This window comes from Limulus polyphemus, unplaced genomic scaffold (genome assembly GCF_000517525.1).
Source record: "Limulus polyphemus unplaced genomic scaffold, Limulus_polyphemus-2.1.2 Scaffold79, whole genome shotgun sequence".
Lineage (NCBI taxonomy): Eukaryota > Metazoa > Arthropoda > Merostomata > Xiphosura > Limulidae > Limulus > Limulus polyphemus.
Genome location: NW_013665689.1, coordinates 131,555 through 141,279, shown reverse-complemented (window position 1 = coordinate 141,279; position 9,725 = coordinate 131,555).

Here is a 9,725-nt window from a genome sequence, read left to right as displayed (position 1 = left end):
AGTGTGAAAAGGTACGAAAATGGGCAAATATATATTTCATAAGATGGCTACAGAGCGATTAGAGTAAAAATAATAGCTTACATATCACTGATGATGAGAAGGATTGCAAATCGGTAGAGAAAAAGAAAAGAAATTGCAGAGCAGTTAGATCACACCGGAAAATATTTCTTCAAACACCGCTACTAATACTGATTGTTAAGTATTTTTGCTACCTGCTCTAACTGTAGGAAACTTCAAGCGAAGTTTCAGAATTTAAAACGGCCTTTGATAGTATTCTTCACTGATAACATTGGTTGTTGAAAGTAATATGAAAGTATTTGACACGAAAAAACAAATTATTCTCCTTAGTTGAATTAACAAATGTGTCAATAATAAGTGTTAAAAACCCGCAAATTTCTTAGACTGCTGGGGTCCAGACCCCCAATCCAAAATGTCTGCACCCTCATTCTTCTGTCAGACAGATACAAACAATACATAGTAGTTTAGTTTTGGGTTTGCTTACTGATTATGAAAATTTTTTTATTACAAGTTACAGCTTTTACTCCAAGGAGGAATTAAAAAAAAAACACGTACAACTTTTCGACCACTGGTGAGATCATTCTCAAATACACAGGTTTTAACGATAAAGAAGGTTTTTGTATTTGAATCAACATTCAACAATCTAACAATGCAGTTAAATTATAAAATCGATGATAGTTACTTATGCATGTGCATATCAGTTTGCAGGGATTGATAGATTATTTATTTATAGCTCAACAGAAAAAAGTGAATAAATATGAATACGTGGAATATGTTATGCAGAAGATCTGCATAAGATTAGAAATGTCTGCGCAAATAACGATCAAAACATGTAGAGATGTGCCTGGCTATTTGTTAGTTATGGGATTGTTTGATTTTATTAATAAGGCTTCTCTGATTTTTCGTCTGTTAATGTCAAGTTCGTGTTTTGGTATCGTAACATTCTGTTCAGTAAAACTGTGATTGTTTTTGTTCTTTTGTTCATGGAGTTGGAAAGGGTTTTTTTTTGGTGTTCTTTTAACCTGGTGGTCAAGTTGCGTTTTGTTTCACCTGTGTCAAAGGCTGGGCAACTGGCATGCTGTATTTTGTAAATGTTTACTTGGGGGTGGATTCGTTATGTGATTTCCGTAGATGTTTTAAAATATATTCTTCCTTTCTATAAAAGCTGTAACTTGTAATAAAAAATATCTAGACATTGTTCATAATCTACCATGATACGTTTGAAAGAACTGGCTTGAGTAGCAAATTTCAGAAAGATCATATAATTTTATGTAAGATGTTTGTTAATCATCAAGGTAATTGTTTTAAAATGCGATTGTTATTGTTACTTAGTAAAATCAGTTTAAATTCAGAGATTTTAAATTTGTTATCCGAAATTTCGAATTGGTTATTAATGAAAAATTGTTAAATATTTATTTTATTTTCCACCAAAGGCGAAATTTAAAATAGAATCTGCCATCAAGCACCTAAATTAATCTAGGTATATGGTGAATAAAAAAAAGGACTCAAAAACCCCAAATATATTATATACACTTCACAATTATAAGGGCCTAACTGTATTTCTTTGGTTTGCTAACCCAAGCTGTGCTGATGAGCCTTAAATAGGCGAAAGTGTAGTCCGCAGTAGAGGGTATGGCCCATAGTTATGTATATCTATGGTACGGCCATTCATTAGATCTCAATATCACAGGTCCTCTTTTCAGTTTCCCCTTTGGTTGAAAAGAAATATTTAATATATTTACATAATAATTAAACAGTTGGTCTGCTGTATAATATCGAATAATAAATTAGGCGAAATGTCATAACATTATTCATATACCTAAGTTAATTTAGGTTATTGTATGGTGAACTAAAAGGGACTTAAAAAACCCATAAAAATCATAATTATATTAACTTTGAAATACTATGTGTAAAGCTTCGTGAAAGTAACGTTCACTATACAAAGCTTGGATACATCTATATAAATATAATAGTACTTTCTATTGTATGTCCATGTAACGTACTTCTCAGGGTGTGGATGGATCTTCTCCAAAATTGGTATGGAGACTCATTAGATCCACGCGGTGATACATAAAAATTTTCAGTTTTGCGTTTTGTGGTTTTTATGGGCGTTTTTTTTTCATTACCACTAATTCGCCCCCGGTTGATGGACCTTCACCAAATTTGGCATGAAGGTTTGTTGGGTCCATGCGGAGATACATGTAAATTTGCGGTTTCACGTTTTGTGTTCTGCAGTTTTTATGAACTTTTTTACAATTATATATATAAGGGAAGCGACTTTTCGTGTCCTAAGATAACCTTTCATTAATCATGAATTCAAACAACTTCCGTCCAGGGGATGGGTACTCCAGCTAGTATTTAAATAATTTATAACATGCCGTTATGAGAGACTGTCGATAGCTGTTTACCCAAAACGGCTAACAAGGCTTAATATTCAGTAGATAAAAATAAGTATGTTGTAAGTCAAACACCGAAGATAACAAGGAATTAACTACAGATATATATATATATTTCAACGTTTCGGGCAACGCCCTTCTTTAGGTATCACTATCTGAATAGTAAATCCATAAACGAAAACATTCTAAATTCTAAATCTAATACATATTCATTAGGCTCACTTTAATTCAAACTAGGCCTAGGCATGTTCTGGGTTAATGTGGATGTGTAGAAGGTAATTATTGTTCTCTACAGGTGATCAGCTTCCAAAGCTTGAGACATGAAGTGTAATGTACTATGCAGCAAGACTAATCACACAATATCTTTATTTTGGCACTTTCACCAGCTTATAACTAGAACAGGAACAAAAAAATCAATATCAGTCATTTACAGTGATTATAGTACCCTACTCTTAACAAATGAAGACCAGAGCAAGGCCTTCATGCTCAAATACATTACCCAAAATTACCATGAAGACATGCAAGAGTAGTTCAAGCTACAGCAGTTCATATCTGAGCTACAACTACATGTAGATATGGAAGACATCTTTACCTTGGATGAAATATATGAAGCCATAGATACCTCTAAACATTTAGCTCTAAGTTTGGATAGTGTAAGAATTTTCACCTTGAAGAAGCTTACGAAAGTCAATCTGTAGAAATTAGTTTCAGAGTATCACCATAGCTGGGCAACAGGAAGCAACCCTGGGATATGGACTGAAGACGTTAACAAATCCTTGCTCCTAAAATGTACCATTGTCAATATACTATAGAGGGATTAAGCTGGAAGGCTTGTTTATTAAATTGAGCTACTGCTACTTTCATCATTAAGTGGTTATTACAGCAGGAAATAAACGTCGATCAGTACTGCTGAATTTCCATTTAACACATGGAAAGAATTTGAAGCTGGTCAAAACACCTTGGCAGTAGTTTTGAATCTGGAAGATGTCTACAACAAGTCCAGTTACCCATTCTTGCTGACAAAATGCACAAGTGTAACATGTATAACATGGGTCATAGCTGCACTAACTACCAGAGAATACATCATGAAGTATAGAAGTTATAAATTAGATTGGATCACCATCAGTACTTGAAAGCCCATCGAGACGGTGGGGATACGGGTAAAAATCTCCGGGTCAAGGCCTCTAGGGGACCCGGTAGAGATGGGAGATAAAATTAAATAATAATAATAATAATAAAGTGATTGATTAAGATTGATTAAGCTATTTAAGATTTTATTTAAATATCCTATTAGCAAGTTACAGCATAAAACTTATATAATATAAAAGTTGATTTATTATCTACGTTTTGATGTCAAGTTTATTCATATAACAATAATGAGGTTCTTTTTAATTTTGAATGTAAATCTGCTTTCTAACCAAAGTGAGAGGGTTAAGCATGTTACAATAACAGGCCAGCAGGCCGATAGCCACTTGGACAGTAGAAATTGGTTGAGTTGAATGCAAAATAGAATTCCTCTTCATTTCCGATATTCTTGTTAAAATAGCCAGGATTGTATAGTTTATTACATATACCAAAATACGAATAGTAAGAAATGTATACATATACATAACTATATTTACACCTATAATGTATTATTTTTTCATAAAGCAATTCCATTACTTTTTAGCCACAAGGAGAGAGAAAATACTTGAATGTCAGTTATATTTATTACTAATGTTCACTTGCAAAAATCTTTACGAATAGTGTTTCTATATATATAAACCTATAATTCAATTTGTTGTTTGAATATATATATATATATATATTGAAGACTTAAAGATATCAAAAGTTTTCTTGTTTTCTTAATTTTTTCAGCTTAAAATCCTTTTCCAGTTAAAGAATGTCTCACAATACAAGCATAAGTCTGGTGCACAAGAGATGAAATTCAAACAACAGAAAGAATATGCTGAAAGCAGAGGAAGGCAACTTTTTTGTTGTTTGGTTTGAAAAAAAAAGTGAAAATCAGCTCAAACTTTCTATTCTGGGTCTGATGTCAGTAATTACCATAAAGCAAGTGGTATGTCAAATGATACTAATACGAATGACAATGCCAATCTCACAGAATATCTTGTTACAGAAAAGCAAAGTGACTATCTACAGCCAAATGTAATCACTAATGGAGGAACACTTTCAAAAATGTTCCTGAAGAGCCACAACAGCTCAATGTATTAGCTGAGAACCTTGAGCTAACTGTTAGAGCTGGACCTCTTCAACACCCTAATGATTTTTCTTTTCCAAGTTCTCTTCTAAAGTCTTTACTGCAAAGTGGTGAATACAGCAAATGTGACTGGCTATCGTGGAGTAATATTTGACAAGCTTTGTATTGTTTTTCCATGTCGACTTCTCGCCAAGACTCCAGTTGCATCACTCTCTACAATTACAAGTGTAAAAAGCTGGCTGCTAACAACAGGTTGGAAGAAACTTTGTGATAGGTTCCCAGAGCATGGAAGAAGTGTTCATCGTAAGAAATGTTATACTGAGTGGCATGAGGTTGAGAGACGTGTTGGAGCAAACTCCTGTGTTGAATTGCAGCTTGAGAAGAATTTTCTTTCAATAGCAGCCACATGGAAGGATATCTTAAAGAGGAATATAGATGTTGTCCTTTTCTTGAGAGAGAGGTTTAGCCTTTCTTGGACCATCACAAAGGATTAATGTGCCTGATAATGGTAATTGTTTATAGGAATAACTGAGCTGATTAATCATTACGATCTAGTTCTAAGGGAACATGTAGAGAGAGTTGCAGAATCTCAAGCGAGCAGGTTACCGTCTTCAAGCCCACTATTTGTCAGGTGAGTCCCATAATGAATTCATAGCAACCTATGCTCAGCATGTAGGTCACATTATTTTAGAGGAAAGAGTTGCAACAAAATAACTTGTTATCATTGTAGATGGAACATCTGATTAATCTTATCGCGAAAAGACAACTTTTAACCTCAGGTAGGTATCCATGCTATCAGAATGTTCTTCCTTTGTCAGTCAAAAAAGGTTTCAAAGATTTATTGATTGCTATAAGAAGACCGGAACACATATTTCTAATATAATACTTGACTGCTTAGCTGATCATGAAATACCAAAAATGGATTACAGACTCCAAGGATATGAAAATGGGCCCAACATGACTGGTGATTATAATGGTGCTCAAGCTCTATTACTAAAAGTTAATCCCATGGCTAATTTCTCACCATGTGCTTGACACAGGGTTAATCTTTGTGAATCGCAAGCAGCAGAAAGTTATACAGAGCTCATACATTCTTTGGAATAGTTCAAAAGCTTTACAACCTATTTAGTTGTAACCAACAGCGATGAAACATTATTCTCAAGAGTATAGGCTGTTCTATTCATGGACTTTGGGGAACACAATGGACAGACAAAATGGATAGAGTCAGGCCTTTTCCAGCTCATCTTCCTGGGATTCTGGATGCACTAGCAGAAATTCTTCACCTTAATCTTACATCTCAAACAAAAACTGAAGTCAAATGTCTAACTAACTATATGCAGTCCTTTTCACGCATCTTGATGGCTGGAATCTTGTTAAAAGTACTTGTGATCATCGATCAACGCGATCAAGTATTGTAGGCCCGCAAAGCTACCATTGATATTGAACTGTGCAGCATTGAAAGTCTGTTGACGAATTTAAAAATCCTGCGTGAACAGTAGAGCTTAATTCTTAATTAAGCTAAATTGGTTAGAAATAATATGAATCTTCTGACACAACTGTCTGCATAACGGAAAACAGTTCCCAAGTATTTTCTTTATGAAAATAAAGATGCCGCCATACCTAATGGTGAAGAAAATGAACCTATGGAGGAGACAAAATTCAAATAAAACATATTTTATAAATAATAGGTACTGTTATCGCTGGGCTCACTGCAAGATATAGAACAGCCATGGATATTAATCAGACTTTTTATTTTTTATGGCAATATATAGGTATGTCAGAGAATGATCTACATTCGAAACTAGGGATGTTGTTGCAAAATATAAATCTGATATGTCAGATGACTTAATGGAAGAAAAGAAACATCTAAAGGCCATCCACACAATTAAGTTTGATGATACTGCTTTAAAATCCTTTAGGTCTTCTAAACAAACTACACAAATTCCAGCTACGTCCATTTTTCCCAAATGTTTCTGTAGCCCTTTGCATTTTTTTACACAATTTCAATCACAGTCGCAAAAGGGGGTAGATCTTTTAGCAAGCTGAAACTGATAACAAATTAACTGTGCTCCACTACTGTCTAAAACCGACTGACGTATCTGAGAATCTTTACAATTGAAAACAAGTTAGCCAGTACTTTGGATTTCAGCAGAATCATTGATCACTCTGCCAGACAGAAAGCAAAGAAAGTATACTTCTAACAACGAAAATCAGGCAGTAAACAGTTGTTTAGTCTAATGATGATAAACCCATTTATGTATTACAATAGAAAAAACTTATAAACCTGATTTGTATTCAACCAGTCCTATCTTGTTTTGCTATTAAATAACTGAAATGTTCAAGTGCAGTTAAGAATTGCTTTAATATATTCACCGTAATCAACAAGCATGAAACTCATTGCATGAGCATTTTTTCTCTTTATAAATGTTATTCATTTATTTAATAAAATTTTTTAGTTAGTATGTGATTTCCTTTTAGGCAGCAATGTGTTTGTGTATTAGTGCATTTGTCAATTATATGGTGATAGAATTAATCATTGGTTCCTTTAAATAATTTAGCCCATTTTGATGAAATGTTATTCATAGTGACTTGGACATATATTCAACTTGCTTGTCATGTATACAACGATAACAAAATATACACGATGACATACTGATTAAACATATCTTGTGTTACAAAATATGCCTAAAACTTCATATTTCCTCATTAATTGTTGTATTTAATTTAGGCAAACTAGTGACTTACAAATCCACACTAACACTGCTCTTACAAATCCTCAAAGTACGATATCCAACTGCAAAATCTATAACAAAAACATAGTAGGTTATTAGAATACATATGTCATGGTAAATCTATCAAGATGATATGTAATAGTGCAGGCTTTTAATCCAAGCTTGGATAAATTTCTCTATTAAGGAATAAGAATTTTCATCTTGTTGACAGTCAGTTTGTACACGCATATCTGGGTCTGGGGGAGAGGGCTACATATAACAATCCTTTTTTGGAGTCTGGGGCAGCTCTAGGCGGCCTTTAGTACTGGTGTGCCTCAAGGATAACTACCTTCATCAGTCTTCTTCAACACCTACATCATGGGCCTAGCCCGTATTGACTAGATGCTGTGTGCTAACCACAGATCTAGCCTGCCTTGGTCATGTGCTGTGTGCTAACCTGTGTTGATGACATTCTGGTGTACAATAGAAGCTCGAGCAAAGATGAAATCGAAAGCAAGATGGAGCCACCTCTTAGCAAGGTGAGCAATTAGTTCAATGGCATGAGAATAATTAGCAATCCTGCCACACTCATGTTTTGCACACTTAACAACAGACATGCTGATGAGGCCAAACCATCACCACCTTTTTTTAGGCACTGCCATCTCTCTGGAAGAAATACTCTAGAATGTATGGGTAACCTATTCAGACACACACGACTCTAACCAGAGCTACCAAAGTCATCAATGCACATAAGGTTTCAGTAGGAAATAGAGCTGAAGAATATCATTTGCTTATGCTTTAACAAAGTCTTATCTGCTATATTCTAGATTATTTGGTGCTGGTGATCAATAAAAGTGCAACACAGCTAGATAAGATTGAAAAAAATACAAAACACGTGTTTAAGACTGGTCTCGGGATGTATCTTCAGTCTATTACACCTCACAAGCCTCAACAGTATCACAGAGTACCAACAGCACTTCCAAGCAAACTTTTTCACTAGGAATTTGCAGTGTAAAGATCATGCAATCTAACATTGTGCCACTGTCGTTTTTAATTGGATCATTACATTTCCACAATGCCTCTGCAGACACCAACCCAGCAGGGTAATGTCTAAAAGGTACTTCAGGAGATAGTAACAGGTGGACACCATTGATATAATTGTTCAATACCAGATTGCATGTACTCTCATGTGGAAAATCATCTGGCATCAGTAGAATTTTTGGAAATCAGCCTGGACAGAAATTTAGATATTAGGTAGAGGGTAAAGCAACACAAGAATGGAGATGGAATCTATAAAACAAGGTTTCCTCTGGATTTCTGAAAGCAATGAACCACAAATGTACAGTGCACCAATATTATTTTGCAACTGAATCATAGACTATACTATATAATATTCAGAGTGATTGAATATGGATGTCAGAAAACAAAGCAATTGTATGGTAAGATCATCACATGGATGGATGTGTCAGACTTTACAAGACTTAAGCTAAATGAGAAAGCTCATTAGAGAAGACGCTACATAAAATCGAGCACAATTGTATTAACTTGATATTAACATCCCCTGTGCTTGTTAGGCAAAAATGGTATTCTCAGCTTGCCTTGATTTTGCTCAGTGTATGTATGGGCTGGATCTGCAGAACAACAGAATTGACAGATACTGTATTCTGAAAAGCGTGCCTGAATTTCTCTTCCTTTTAATGGAATCTGACTTGCAAAAAAAGAGTGGACACAAATTTGTTCACAATAGCAATATTTTTTCACGACCCAAAATATAAAAAGTGTGCCTTTCACAGGAAAGCGTTTTGTTTATTTGTACATTTACATCAAATGATTTGACGTTTTTTATTTCTAGGACAAAAGTCTACAGGTAAGTTTATCTAAAACCCTTAGTATATTCTAAGATTTATTTGTATCCTATTATAATTGAGAAACTCTGACATTATATACACAAACAAAACAAAGGCTAAGTTGTTCAGGGCATCTATGTCACTCAAGTGACTGTAGACCATTTTAGTTCAGTATAAGGGCAGGTTATACCCTTGAGACATCACACAATTAACCCACAGAAAAGACCACTGTGGCCCATTTTCATGTATAACTAAGTTGAGAGGAACTTAGTTCTGACTTTCTATATCGAAAGCTAAACATACTCGGTATGCATACAAATTTTGAAATGTTCTAAAGATACTCGATGCTGAAATAGATAGAAAATGCACTATATGCTTCCATATCACACTGTACTTTTCTCATTTATGTCAAGTTGTTCATTTGTTATGCCCCCAGATAATTCAGCGGTAAGTTTGGAGACTTATAAGGCTAAAATACTGTTCCGATACCTGCAGTGAACAGAGCACAGATAACCTATTGTTGCGTCAGCGAGGTCACGTGACTAGTATCACG